Source organism: Arvicola amphibius, chromosome 17 (assembly GCF_903992535.2).
Source record: "Arvicola amphibius chromosome 17, mArvAmp1.2, whole genome shotgun sequence".
NCBI classification, from domain to species: Eukaryota; Metazoa; Chordata; class Mammalia; order Rodentia; family Cricetidae; genus Arvicola; species Arvicola amphibius.
Genome location: NC_052063.2, coordinates 10,873,979 through 10,889,069, shown reverse-complemented (window position 1 = coordinate 10,889,069; position 15,091 = coordinate 10,873,979). Strand labels below are relative to the sequence as shown.

Here is a 15,091-nt window from a genome sequence, read left to right as displayed (position 1 = left end):
CAGTTGGGTTATCCGCCTGTGGTACCAGCGGGAGCGTGCAGAGGTTTTGGAAGAGGGACCTCAGAAGGGAGGAGGTAGGCCACCGGGCTGGGGGTGTGCCCTTGAAGGGATGGGGAGGATTTGCAGAAAGAGGGCAGAGTGGGAGAGGGGAGGTAGGACTCAGGGATGGAGGAGGCCTGTTTACCTCTGATTTCAGTCACAACAGTTGCTGGCGCCTTTAGATGAAAATGGTCCCAGCCTTCTCTGCTTTCTCCTGCTAACATCATAACGTAAGGCGTGCCAGGAAAGGTGACTCAGAGCTTGAGTTCCAAGCGTGGGGCTGAATTATTTGTGGATTTTTTTCCCTTATAATGACTTTTTCTTTCTTGTCCCCCACCTTCTCTGGGTCCACTCTTTATCACAAAAAGGAAGTGCTTCCTCGGTGGTGGCCAAAGAACTTTCCAGAAAAAGATAGGAACATCTTTTCTCATGACACCTCCAATTTGCTGGCCCATGAGCATGTTCCCTAAGGAAACCCAGGCCCTGTGATGAATCCGCTCCCAAAACTGCCCTTTTGCGCAAAGGGTTTCTAAGGTGAGTATGTTTCTCTTTGCTGTAGGTCTCCTCAAGGACAGGACAGGGGGCCCTGGTTGTGGCCATTCAAGAGTCCAGTACCACTTCTCTCAAGTATCCTCAGGGAGATCCAAATTGGGAAAGAAGACAGCTTAGCTTGGGCTGTGGATAAACCATCTTTTCAGGAGACCGTTGAAGAAGTGAGCTTTACCCACTAGTCAGTGAAACAGAGGAAATGCGGACATCACAATAAATGATGATGGCCCCGGTGAGGGATGAAGAGCGGTTGCCTACCATACACAAGAGCATCAGGTTCTACCTCAGCACCACACAAACTGTGTGGCGGTGCATGTCTGTAATTCCAGCACTTGGGAGGCAGAGGTAAGAGGATCAGAAGTTCAAGGTCATCTTTCACCAGGTAGTGAGCTGAAGGCAAGCCTGGGATACCTGAGGCTGTCTCAAAACATTAAATGAAGAAATAATGGCAGAAGCCATTAGTTCCCAATTCCCATTATAGCCCATTGATTGACTATAAAGTGGGAAGTCATGAGTCCACATACCCAAATGAGTAAGTAGAAAATTCAGACACACAAAAAAGATATTTATATACTTTAAATTACCTCTCCCAATATCCTTACTAATTACAAAGAGCAGTCACAGTTCTGGCAGATGCATCCTTCTGCAAAAGATTAAAAGAGGATAGCCAGATGAGTTCTCAGTCCATCTGCCAGGCTGCAGCAAGAGGACCCCAGCAGCACCCTTGTGCCATGCCTGGCTGAAGATGACTGTTATAGGAAACACAGAAAGTTCCAATTTTGGAGGATCTTTTTGTAACATAAGTCATCTTCAAAAGAGTCAGGGTCATGAAAGGCAAAGACCTAGACACTTTCAAACTGAAGCATAGAAAAAGACAGGAAATCAACCACATATAACTTTATTCTAGGTCCCTTAACCATGAAGGGCATTATGGGGACAACTGGTATACCTTCAGATGGGGTCCAAAGTGTGGGCAGTGGAGACAACAATGTTGACTTCCTGGTGACGGCTGAATGGTGACTGTGCAGAATGGCAATGCTTGTTTGTAGGACTCATACACTGAAATGTCCAGGGTGACTGGACATTACAGCAGCAACTGGCATATCTGATCATTAAGGGAAAATTCTGTGTACTGAGCTCTTGGTTTTAAATAAGTGTTACCATGTCTCAAAGTGAAAAGAGAGGGAGAGAAAGGAAGGAAGTGAGGAAGGAAGAGAGAGGGAGAGAAAAGAACAGAGGAAGGAAGGAGAAAGGTAGAAAGGAAAGAAGGAAGGAAGGAAGGAAGGAAGGAAGGAAGGAAGGAAGGAAGGAAGGAAGGAAGGAAGGAAGGAAGGAAGGACCATCACAGTGAGGTTCATTCAGTTGGTCCTAGCTTCAAGCCTTGGCTTCTCCTTGAACTTGTAGAGCCCATTTAGAGATTCCTGTAGGAATGCGTACCAGTTGCTTTAATAGCATTGTAAGGGGAGAGGTTTACCAGATGCACGATGTGGAAATGCAGTCCATCATGACAGAAAGGGCATAGAAGCTGAAGTGACTACCTGTGGCAGCAAGAGTTGGTGGCAACCTCTTTACCTGTTGATCAGCCAGGAAGCAGAGGTTGGGTCAGAAGCAGTGTTTTCAAGGCTACCCACAGTGACCTATTTCTGCTAAGTAGACCAAAGCTTCCACAGCTTCCTAATAGTTCAAACCTTGGTAAGACCTGTGTGGAAATGGGTGGGGACAGAGGGAGGAAGGAAGAAGGAAGAGGAGGCAGTATGAGCAACAGGTAAATGTCTGTACTTAATCTGGTGACAGCACAGTACTTGATTGGAAACATCTTTAAGCGGCTGCATGTATTCCTGTGTATAGAAACTTTTAAAACTGGGGATCATACCATACATACAGTTTATGACCTTACCTATTAATATCTTCTGAAAATTACATTGTTTTGGAGATAGGTCTCGCGGTATAGTCTTAGCTGACCTAGAGCTTGCAACGTAGACTAAACTGGCCTTGAACTCTGAGAAAGCCACCTGCCCCTTCCACCCACGTGTTGGGCCTAAAGGATGTGGTACCACGCCCCGTGACACGTTATTCTAAAGGCTAGTTAATAAATAGCCTGCGGTTGTGAATCATAGTCAGCTATTTAACTAACCCCCGCTGTAGTTCGGCTTGACACTCCTGTTCCACCCTCCGTCCTCCAGATGTTGGCATCTGTTATTCCTCAGTACAAGAGCAAAAAGGAAAACGCCTACAAGATAATTTCTAGGAGACCTTATAGTGCTTCTGTTTTCCCATGGATAGAACTGGGCTGTGGAGGGCAAGTTTTGGGAAAGGAGCTGAATTTGTTTTTTTTTTTCCTTTTCTTTCTTTCTTTCTTTCTTTCTTTATTTATTTATTTATTTTTGATGGTAGAAGACTCTCCTGGAGACTGAATTTAGGGGCCTCATGCACTCAAAGAAAGCACTCTACACCAACTACAGCCCTAGCCCTGAAATGATCTGAGTTCAAATCCCAGTTCTCTTCTTCCCAGAAATCTTAGGACGTGCTACCTAATACCTCCATGCCTCCGTTTCCTCATCTGGAACATAGGGGTGAAATAAAACCTACACAGTCACCGAAAGACTGACAAGTTGTGAAGCCTTCGTACTGGGTATGTGTTCATACAGGGTATGTGTTCATACAGGGTATGTGTTTATACAGGGTATGTGTTCATACAGGGTATGTGTTCATACATGGTATGTGATCACTGGTTTTAGCCATTGTTAGTATTATGAATAAACACGAGGCAGCTTTTGAGATCCAGAGAAAAAGACAGCAAGTAGGTGAGACCCTTCCCTGAGAGGGGAAAGTCCCCTCCCCTGGTGACAGGAGTAATTATGATGGAAAAAAAAAAACATTTTGCAAGGCCTAGAGCTGACATATACTCCTCATGACATTTTAATCTCTGAGTAATAGATTCCTACAGAGCCATGGCATTTCCATTTATTGCTTTTTCCTGTTCTCTCTCAGACCTGGAGTCTACTCCTGTTGACTCTATTCTCCCTCCCGCCACCAGGCGCTGTTTCTGGATGAGACTCACTGCTATGCCAGGTCTTACTCTGGCAAGGGGGCCTGAAGACTCAGCAAGGGGTGTGGAGAGCCCTTAATCCCCCTTCTGTCCTTACATTTTCTCCCAGTGGTATGACCAAATGACGTTGGGTATAACTTTAAGATCCTTATATTGATGTCAACACTTGATAATGTTGTCCAAGGCACTATACTGTAATTGTGACCACAACCTTAGTGTTCCAGAACATGGTCCCCCTGACACATTCAGAGACCGCAGTCTGTATGTTTCAATGGCGAGAAGCAAACCTCTCAGTGGGGGAACATGAGTAGAAGACGAGGGGATTGGACGTAACCCAGTCTTCACAGTCTTAGGGTTCCTATTGCTTCGATGAAACACTACTACCTAAAGCAAGTTGAGGAGGAAAGAGTTTATTTGGCTTACACATCACATTACTGCTCAGCATCCAAGGAACAGGGCAGGAACTCAAACAGGGCAGTAACCTGGCGTGCAAAGGCCATGGAGGGTGCTGCTTACTGGCTTGCTTCCCCTGGCTTGCTCAGCCTGATTTCTTTTAGAACCCAGGACCACCAGCCCTGAGATGGCACCACCCACAATGACCTGGACCCTCCCCCATCAATCATTCATTAAGAAACTGCCCTACAGGCTCGCCTACAGCCCAATCTTACGGAGGCATTTTCTTAATCGAGGTTCCCTTCTCTCAAATGACCGTAGCTTGTGTCAAGTTGACATTAAAGCACCCACCACAAGCGCCTATGACACACTTGCTGGGAATCTCACACTGTGACTCAGGCCGTGCTGAGTGAGAGGGTGTGGGCAGTTTTCCTTTAAAACTGTGGGTAATCATCCCCCGATTCCCAATTCCCGTAGATCTCCATTATGAAGTTCTAACTGGTCTCATTCTCCTCTCATATCGTCAAGCCCTGGCTCTTTGTATTCATCTGCCCTGAACCCCTTCTGTCCATCTTCCAGACCCAGAAAAGCGATGATCCCCTCACGCAAGGGTGCAGTATGAAGGTGGGAAAAAGAAACCCTTGCTGGCATTTTTTTTTTTACCTCCAGCTGTGACCATGACTTGGTTACCCAAGGAGCTGTGGAATCTTTTCTTCTTCCACAAGGCCCGCCGTCCCCAACAGTCTGCAGGCCTGGTTTAATCACCATAAGCTTCACATGATGGAGAAAAATAAACTTACATCCAAGTTTCTGCTTCGGTCCTGGAGAGAACAGCTGTCTGCACACCTTTAGTGTCAAGGTCGCTGCTTACCTTATCAGTAAAAATACCATAAAACAGGAGGGAAAACCTTGACTCGTATTCCAAACCGTCTCCATAACCTGGAGGGGTGGCTCTCTTTATACTCTGGGAGTAAAGATGAAAGTAAGTATTTCTTTTCCAGGAAATAGGGTGGTGTTTGGGCAAGGAGTGAGTAAGAGGATCGCACTCCAACTTCTGTAAGCATGGCAGGGACATGTCAAGAAAACAGACATGGGGAGGGGGTGTTGTGGAATATTGTTTTAACTGGGCAAAGATGTGTTATGTTTATGCTGCAGAATATTACTTTAACTGTGTAATGGTGCGTGACTCTTGTTTATCCTGCCTTTGTTTAACCACGCAAGGATGTGTGTTTAATTACATAAAGATGTGTTGCATCTGTTGCACCTTGCCTGCCTAAGGCACCTGATTGGCCCAATAAAACGCTGACCGGCCAATATCTAGGCTCGTGATAGGTGGGGGGCTGCCAGGCAGAAAGAATAAATAAGAGAAATCTGGCTAGAAAAAAAGGAGGAATGAGAGGAGGAGGAGATACGGAGGAACATGCTTGGGGCTAGCCAGGCAGCCACTAGTCAGCCAGACAAAGAGGCAATGAAAGAAAGATACACAGAAGTAAGCAAGGTAGTAAGACCTGAGGCCAAAGGTAGATAAAAAGAAACAAGTTAATTTAAACTAAAAAGAACTAGCCAGAAACATGCCTAAACTAGGCCCAGCATTCAAAACTAATAGTAAATCTCTGTGTCATGATTTGGGAACTGGTTGGTGGCCCAAACAAGAAGCAGTGGCCTTTGTGTGGTGACCTGCCAACTCCAACTCCTTCCTGGATTCAGCGTCAGAGAAGCCATGTCCTGTGGTAGTTTGGTTGTTTCTAGAACGCCACAGAATTTTCCAAGGTGGTTTCTGATATTCGGCAAAGCTTGGAAATTTTGAATCCCCCTCCATCACAGAAAGACAAGCTTTTCTTCCCCCCGTGTTTGGGATCAAACTAAGAACCTTGCGCATGTTAGGCAAGTACTCTGTCGGTGAGTTACACTGATGCCTGCCCCTATTGTCTTTTCTTCCTACTATTAAAACATACCAAGAAAAATGGTTTTCCCACGATTAAAAAAATTACCACTCCAAACATACATACACATGGAAAAAATTAAGAAATTAAGACGAATTTGTAATTTTACCGAAAGACACCAGCCTTGCTTCATCCTGAGCTGGTCCCCCTTTTTTCCCAGAAACCATTTCTCTGAATTATAAAGTTTTAAATTTCCTGATGGTTAGCTCCACAGTGATTAAAAAAAAATGCTATACAGACTTTTGTGGCTTATATTTATCCTTTATATACTGACTTCCTGTTCAAGTGAGTTTCACCCTTTCTCTCTTCCAAGCTCCCCCTCCCTTGACAGTATATATCATTAGCTTCCGTGCATGGCTTTTAAAAAACCTTACCATGGAGTTTCTATTGATCTTTTCATGTATTATATTTTGAAAGCAGTTTCTGCTAACTTAAAGAAAAATCAATACGGAGTGGAGGAACCGAGTGAGAGGCGTGGTACCTACTACATGCCTATAATTCGATCTCTTGTGAAGCTGAGGCTGGAGAATCAAGGCTTGAGGCCAGACTAGGCTACAAAACAAGCTCTGGACGAGCCTGGGCTACATAGTGAGACTCTCAAAAATAAAAAGCACCCATTTATAGCCTGTAATTTAGAGGTCACAATAAAACAGCATTTGCTCTTGTTCCTTGGGAGGCAGAAAAGATTGTCCTTGCCTATCTTCTTATGGGGAAGTGGAGCAATGGTGAGATAGTCTTCACGTGACAAGCTTGCTTAAGTCCAGGTAAAATGATTGTTCTTCTCTGAGTAAGAGGACCGACAGCAGACAAAGCTCTCCTCCTTCATCCATGTCCTAAGTGGTGTGTGTTGCTGCAGAGAGTGAGGGCGTGTTACAGGGAGGCTGGAACACGCCAGAGCTTAGGCCGGTTTCTCTACATTGGTCTTACTGGGAGTTGCTTGGCTTTGTGTCTTAGGCCCTAAATAGATCATCCCTTGGTGGGGCCGATGGTCACCCAACAAGCCAATTTAAAGTCAGCGGCTGGCCACATGTGAGTCCACGGTCCACCTGGCTGAGTTTCCTGTTTGTCTTTTTAAAAATTGTTACTCTTGCCGGGCGGTGGTGGCGCACGCCTTTAATCCCAGTACGCGGGAGGCAGAGGCAGGCAGATCTCTGTGAGTTCGAGACCAGCCTGGTCTATAAGAGCTAGCTCCAGGACAGGCTCTAAAGCTGCAGAGAAACCCTGTCTCGAAAAAAAACAAACAAAAAAAAATTGTTACTCTTTGAGATTATAATACATTTGAACTCTCAATTCACAAATGACTTGAAAGACGACGCCCTCCCTAATTCGCACTGGGTTGTCCCCTTTGACACGACCGTTCATCTCTGTCTTCTTTCCAAGAACCGGCGCCATCTTGCGTTCCCCTAAGTCTTGGGAACTGGTGGAGAGCAGGTGGCAAGGCTAATCCAAAGGGGCAAATCCCAGGTTCCCGGACTCAGCTGCAAAACCGAGTTTTCAGAGATGTCCTTGTTGAAACATTCTGTAACCCCTTCTGCAGCCGCAATACAGTTAACATTCCCAGGGTGCCGCTCTAAGCGTCCGTGGCTGTACTGAATTTCTGCATTCTCTTTCCCTTTCAGCTTCACGACACCCTGACACGGATACTCTTATTGCCAGTTGGAAGTGATAAACTTGTAAGTGGTAAATTGTTCAAGCCGAGTCAGCTAGCTGCCGGGAGAGCCAAGGTTGGTGAGCGAGCAAAGCAGTCAAAATCCGAGCCGCTCTGCTCCTCTGTCTCCCTTGCAGAGTTAGTTTTGGTTTTTGTCACTTGGTCATTAACCTGTGAAACAGAACATGGGCAAAAGCCCTATTTAGTTGAGTCAAAGGTTTACGTTTTGACCGAAACATAGTCGAATCGGTTTTGTGTGCAGGCACTCAGAGAAGGAAGTTTTGAACTTCCTCTGATTGGTCTGATAGGCGTGCAAATAGTGACACTGGTGGCTCTGAAATAACCTGGATTATTAATTTATTATTGTTTATTTGATTATTTGATTGTTATTTGATTATTATTGTTAATTTGGATTAACAATTAGTGAAAGAAAAAACGGATGCATTTCCTGCTTAAAATGTCTTTTTGTGTTTATTTATTGGTAGAGGCATGCCAGGGTCAGAGGACAGCTTGCAGGAGATGGTTCTCTCAATCATGTGGGGCCCGGAGAGCAAACCCAGATCAACTGACTTGAACGGTAAGTGCCTTTACCCACTGAGCCATCTCACCAGTTCAAAGGTTGACCGAATATTGTGAATTTACCCTGTTACCATTATGCTGCGTTATCTTACGATATTCATAGATTTCTTATTATTTTTGCTACCATATACATATGTTTGATAGAATGTCACATATAAATGTACACGTTTTATACAATATATACTTTGGAAATATATATCTGAAAGATATTTCGGTTTCCAAAAGCACATAACATTTGCCCAAGGATATCTTTCAGACACGCCCGTGAGCCATCTTCTTTCCCACTCCGCTGCGAGAATCGCAGAGTTCGGCCAAGACCTTGCTGTCTGCTTTCACTAAGTCTCTGCCAGCCAACTACTGGCCGCAAAAAGGGTATATCTTAAAGGAGATGGGAGTTAGGAAAGATTCAAGTTTACTCAAAACCCACAAGCTTGGGAATAAAGAGGGGTTACTGACTTAACTCTCCAATGGGGGGCTCAGGAGCACAAAGGGCTTTGCAGGGCAGAAGAAGACACAGGGTAGATCTATGTTCTCTTCTCTGAAACTCTGCGGTGAGTTATCCTCCGGGGCCAGTTCCTGAAATTCTCCCTTTGAATCGTTGTGCTTTGTGTTAGTTGAGACACAGAGCCAAACAATGAATTTCTGTGAATCTGAAAAAAAAAAAAAAAACCCAACTTAACTGTAAGCGTCTTTACCCATCTCTGTGGGACTTTTCTTCAGAATTGAGAATGCCCAGTAAAAAGGAAGGGGATGTGGAAGGAAGGGGAGGTGAGGAGGGCGAGAGGAGGGGGAAGTCAAGGACAGCTCCAAAGGGGTGGCCCCTAAAACTTGGCTCTGGATGCAGCCCCAAGGAGGGGAGCTGCTTTGATTTCCAAGAGGTTTGTATGTGTGTATGTGTGTATGTGTGTGTGATGTGTATGTGAGTACCGGTGTGTATGTGATGTGTGTCTATGTGAGTGTGTATATGTGAGCATATATGTGTGTATATGTGAGAGTGTGTGTATCTGTGTGTATTTGAGTGTCTGTGTGTATGTATGTGAGTGTCTGTATGTGGTGTATATTATGTGAGTCTGTGTGTGATGTGTATGCATGTGTGTATGTGAGGTTGTGCATACGTGTATGTGTATGTGTGTGTGTGTGTGTGTGTGTGTGAGAGAGAGAGAGAGAGAAAGAGAGAGAGAGAGAGAGAGAGAAAGCGTGTGTGCGAGTTTCTTCTTCCTTATTTCTGCTGCCCAAGCTTTCACCCATCTGGATGCAAACACAGAAGCTTCCTGATCCCCCAGACTTGACCTTTTGAGCCCGGACCAAAGAAGAATCAAGTTGTCTTGCAGCTGCTCTCACACTTGCTGTGGGATGGAGGCAAAGGGGAAGGAGAAGAATTTCCCTGGAGGGCGATGCTTTCCTGGAGAGAAACACACTTCCTAAAAGCAACGCAAGCATGATTTATGCAACGCCGGGCAGTCGGGCTCCTTTTATTTCTCTCCAGCTCTGAAACACAGGCTGGAGGCTCCTGCTTATCTTCTATCCCAGAAGGAGGCTCTGATCCTTGGAGGAGGGCTTGGTATTATGCCAGGATCTGAATTAGAAACCACAGCCTTGAGATGATGCCAAGTGGGCCAATTAAGAAGGTGTTGACGACGCTTCCCAGGAACGAGTTTCTAGATATTTTAACTTTGATGGAAAAGTTTAAGCTTCTAAAAATCCCCCAAGAACCTCATATTTTCCAGGGAATAGTGCCTGGGCTCTTAAGAGCTTCCAAGAAAACAGGATTCTCGGAAGGTCTTCCGACCTTCAGGCTCACTGGTCCAATCAAGAGATGTATGGAAAAACAAAAGCAAAACAAACTGTGCCTTCTCACACACCCTGAGAGATTTGAGATAAGTCTTTAAGAAGTTTGCTGCAAATTAGGATAGTGCACCAGCTTTGGAAAATAAGCTCCCTCCTGTTCTCCCCATTTTTTGGCTGCTGGGCACGGCAGGGTTGGCCAGCAACAATGTCAGAATAAGGGGTTCAGATTAACACTTTCCCCACCTGGATTTCCCTCAGAATCCTGGCACACCTAATAATCTCCAAAACTGGCACAAACTGGCTATTACAATCTAAAGTGTAAGGGCCCATCAACCCTGTGTTCTTACTGCAAGCCCTGCAAGGTAGTCTGTCTGTAGATGAGAAAGCCAAGGACTCGGGAGGAACCAAGAAATTCAGGGGAAGTTCAGTTGCAAGTGCGACTCAGACGGGTTCAAGCTCACTATTCCAATCTAACTTGGGAATTCCTAAGAACAGGTGAGAGCAAGGTCATAGCCAGGGTGGTTTGGAGAGTCCGGCTGCTCCCTGGGTTAACCCTTCAGCTCCTGGACCCTGGTGGTGTCACTGGAGTCCTGCAAGAGAGGCCTGACTCTAGCGGGAAGGGATTCCAACAAAATAATAATAATAATAAATCCAGATAACGGAAGAAGAAATGGTGAAAAACAGCAAAGAAATTTAATCAGTATAGCTATGCTAGCAAGACAAAGGAGAGCAGTGCCCTTAGCTCTGTCCCAAGGAACACTGACATGAGCTCCCAGGTTATAGGGGAAAGGGAGAGAGGGTGGGGCAAAAAAAAATTACACATAATCAGTCTCTGTCAAACAGTGGTTCCATTGGTCCTTATCTCTCAGTACTGGTTAGGAAGGGCTTTGTTGCAACAAGAAAGTCATTGCTTCCTGGACTCTTGTCACAAGATGTACTGAACTCTGAGGTAAGTGCAAAAGAGAACACCTCAAAGCAAAGGTGGCATATGCAGAATGGAGCCAGCAATGCCAAGGTTTTCTGCTTTTGGTTGTTCACTGGGCATTTTGGGGCCAGGTGGGGAAGAGTTGATGCTTTGAGCAAAGGTAGCCTCTAAGCCAGTGGTTCTCAACTTGTGGGTCACGACCCCTTCACAGAGTTGCCTAAGGCCATCAGAAAACACAGATATTCACATCGCAGTTCATAACAGTAGCAATGTTACAGTCATGAAGTCGCCATGAGGATAATTTTATGGCTGGGGGTCACCACAGCATGAGGAACTGTACTAAAGGATCAAAGCATTAGGAAGGTTGAGAAGCACTGCTCTAAGTTCCTGTTCCCCCGGAGCAGCAGGAAGAAAGCAGGTGAGAAAGTCCCTTTTTATTAAACTATTATTTTAATCATCATAGAGCCAACACAGCCAGCCCAAGATGACCGAAGACTGGAAACGAGTCCCAGACATAGGTGGATTAAAGCAAGGATCAGCTCTGCTTTTGGGGCCGAGTGGAAGCATGATAGGATGGGCCATTAGGAGTGTCTGGGGTGGGGGAAGAATGCACAAATGTGGGAGGCATCAATCCACAGGCCTACAACTCATTTACTGTAGCTGATTGAGGGGTGAGGTTTGGAGCTGGGAAGTGGGAAAGAGCCATGACAGAAGGAAAGAGAAGGGCACATGGAGAATGGGGCACCAGAAAGCCAATAAACTGGGAAGTTGGATAAAATCAGCTTAGGCTTTGGACATATGAATATGTATGGGTTTTAAAAGTCCTAAAATATAAATTATCCAACTTTCAAATAAAAATGTTAAGCAAGTATTGCATGTAGCAGACGCTTTCCTTACACTGAGCTAAAACCCATGTGCTGGCTTGCCTGCCCTCTGAGACAGTCACATCACCATTCCCTTGTGACTCCATGTTGGCCTTGAATTACAACTGCATTTTATCTTCTAACAATTTTGCAAGAACTGGATCTTTAGAAAAAATTACGCTGCTTAGGCAAGAGCTTGCCTTCTGCCTACATCTTCCCAGGAGTCTTCCCTGGGGCTGGATGTTGTTTCTCATTTTTGGAGATAGGTTGTAGATTTGCTGAGAATGCAACCATCCCTCAGAATCACAGCGCACACCCCGCCACCGCCCATGGTACCTCCCGACACCTGGATTCCCAATCGCCTCTGCTGAGCTGATGGACTGAGCTCACTTATAGACCCATGGCCACCTGCAGTCAATCGAGAGCCATAAACCGTTGCTATTCCCTCAGAGGTCAGCACTCCAGCTCAGCAAATTCCTTTAGCCCTTCATTCCTGTCCCACATAATCCCAAAGCCCCACGTATCTGGATCTCTTGTTAATGCAGATTTTATTATGATTGATATACGAGCCTCATGAAGCCACGGCAATAAGGGCAAGTGACCAGAAGTCATACTTACCAGTGCCAAACGTCCAGCTCTCAACACAAATATTTGGAGAGTTTTGTTCTTCTCTAATTGGATTGCTTTTGGAGGAGAGATTCCATAGTGTTTCATAGTTTATGACCCAGGTGGGACCCATTTTCAGGGGTCTGATCAGGTGCTTGTGTGCATGCGTGCGTGCATGCGTGCGTGCGTGCGTGTGTGTGTGTGTGTGTGTGTGTGTGTGTGTGTGTGTTTGTATCTCTGCGTGCACAAAAGTTCTTACTTTTAACAGGAGCGACCTAGGTTTGTTTTGAAGAGGAAATTAGGCGCAATGGAAGAAGCCGTTGGCTGGGTGTTGTGAAGTTTGAATTCTAGCCCTAGCTATGTGCTCCCTAAACAACCCGGTTCCTCCATCTTCCATTTTGTCCCATGCTAGAGCTGTCGCTGTCTCAGCCTGGAGGGCTGGCTTAGTGATCTCCCAGAGGTGGTGGTTCTCATTCCCTGTGCTTGGAGCACATTTTCAGTTAATAGTGAAGCACAGTTGAATGTTCAAGGACTGTATCAACACTGGAGATGTCAGCCAGCCTTAAGTACATTCCTTACTACAATAGATCTGTACCTCCCAATTCCCATAAAGTCACCCACAGCTTTTGGATCCATATCCGGTCAGTGAGTTCTTTCTGTAAGTTGCCCCCCACGCACTGTATTCCCTAAATAACCCAGAACAGCAGGTCTCTGCTGTATCTTTTCATCATCTCCATCCCTATCATACCCATGCCTCCCAGCGCATACTTGTCTCAAGCCTTTGTCTATACCGCTTAGCGTTCCATCTGATAGATGAGCGTGCGCAACACGAGCGCTCAACTATTACCCAAACTGATTTGTAAGTAAGTTGGGCTAAATATTAAGAATAACTATGTCCGAGGGTCACACTTTCTCAAAAGTCCTATAGCTTTTCTCAATGGAAACAAAACACATTGAAGAAAGAGCTGACTGGGCTGGTTCTGTAGGCTGAGTATGTTCTGGAAGGGCTCAGATACCAGAGGACTGGTGCTCACCGTTTCTGTGTTGAGGGTACTGAGTCGGCGCCTCGGGAAGAAGTTAAGGTAGGTCTCAAGAGACTTCTGTTACTGCCCTCAAGGGTGAGATGCCCTAACAGGGTGAGCCTGATGTTTCTCTTGGTCCCTGAGTTTTGTTTCATCCTCCCCCCAACATGATGCCACCCACCATGGTGTGAAGTAGCCAAGGGAACTCCCAACAGAGGCTGAACCAAGAAGGCCACCTGATCTCGGCCTCTCGGCCCCTAACTCCCTGAGACAAATAAAACCCCCTTCTTTAAAAAAATACGGAGCTTCAGATTTTCTATGGTAACAACTAAAAATAGATTAATATATGCAGAGTGTTTAATTAAGTCTATATTAGTTGGAGAAGGGATTCCTTGTTGAAGAGAAAGTGAGCTGAGAAGCCTCTGCAAGGCCCCCACGTCTGCAGAGCTTTGGGAACATTGTCCGAAGAGCGAATGGAATGGCTCACACAAACTATGAGCAGCAACGGGGCAGAATGCTTTTTTTAAGTACTCAAAGACAGGTCGAGGAGGGCACTAAAGCCTTGGCTCCGCTGGCTTCCTGTAAATCCTCTTCGCTTCCTCTAATGCCTTTTCCAAGCATCGGTTGGTTTGCTGTTCTAGGCAGAGAAAATGGCAACCGGCTCAGTGGCCGCTCAATAGCGACTCAGAACTGTTGTCAAAGAACAGCGAAGATCAAGGCTTTTCAGAGGCCGGCGGCGGCAAGTGGATCAAAAGAAGTCTTTATCGTGTGTCTGATGGGGTGTGACTTTAAACACCAGAAAATTGGCCTTTGGAGTCCACGTATTTATCATTAAACTGTGTCTTATTTCTAGGGAAACAAGGTTCTTACCTCCCACTCCACATTTTTTTTAAACCAGGAAATGAGTAGGTAGCAGGCCTGTAATCTTCCCTTTCTTCTCTAATGAGACTCAGGCATTAGAGTAGGTGTGTTTACGGTGTACCAGATGTGCCCTGAACACTTCAGATGCAGAAGCGGCTGAGGCCCTCGCCCTCCTTGAGACTGCGGGGAAGCCGGGCAGTTATGGGAGGTACCCCCAACCTGTTCTGGCTGATGCGAAGCGAGGAGCACAAACCCGGGCTCCAACCTGCAGGAAGCCCGTGTGATTGAGGTGGGGCAGTGCAAGAGCGTGTACGGTCCCTAGAGGAAAAGAGGGTTGCTGCGATCAGATTAGAGTCCAGAATATCGAGGGATACGGCCAAGGCGCTAGGACCCCGAGCGAGTCAGCGGTCACCTTACCCGGAGCCCTGGAAGCCATGCTAGAACTTATTAAGAAGAATAAAAAAAAAAATCCCTGGAAGATTTCGGGTAGGAGATTAAGATGAGTAACTCTACACATGTGTGAGAGGAGCCAGGAAAGGCCTCTTGCTAAAGATCAGGGACTGATTGTCTCAGCAGGTTTTGAGAGAGTTGCCCAGAGCGGGCTGCTTCGTGAGCTGTGCCCACGTGGGTGTATTGTTGGAACTACATACTGCAGAGTGTCAACAGGATGGCTGTACCCCGAGACAGGCCTTTGGAGGAGATTCCATCTTCTCCTTTCCCCTTTCCCCCATCCCGATCTGCGGAGGCCACCAACTCGCAACCCGATGCTGACTTCTTCCCGTCGTACATTTTTTTTTCATCCCGGGTTGAGCTGCTACCGGAAGTC

At 46.0% G+C, this 15,091-nt stretch overlaps 1 long non-coding RNA gene across 2 annotated transcripts; it reads left to right on the top strand.

Annotated features, from left to right (window-relative positions):
- Window positions 1-413: 413 nt before the first annotated feature.
- Window positions 414-11,781, top strand: LOC119803300. 2 transcript variants are annotated; one of them, XR_005283627.1, is made up of 5 exons: window positions 414-573; window positions 3,101-3,220; window positions 7,593-7,646; window positions 8,107-8,198; window positions 9,438-11,781. It is a non-coding gene; the product is annotated as an uncharacterized LOC119803300 (long non-coding RNA). The 2 variants fall into 2 exon arrangements; XR_005283626.1 differs by lacking the exon at window positions 9,438-11,781 and having other exon boundaries at window positions 7,593-7,697; window positions 8,107-9,192.
- Window positions 11,782-15,091: the final 3,310 nt, after the last annotated feature.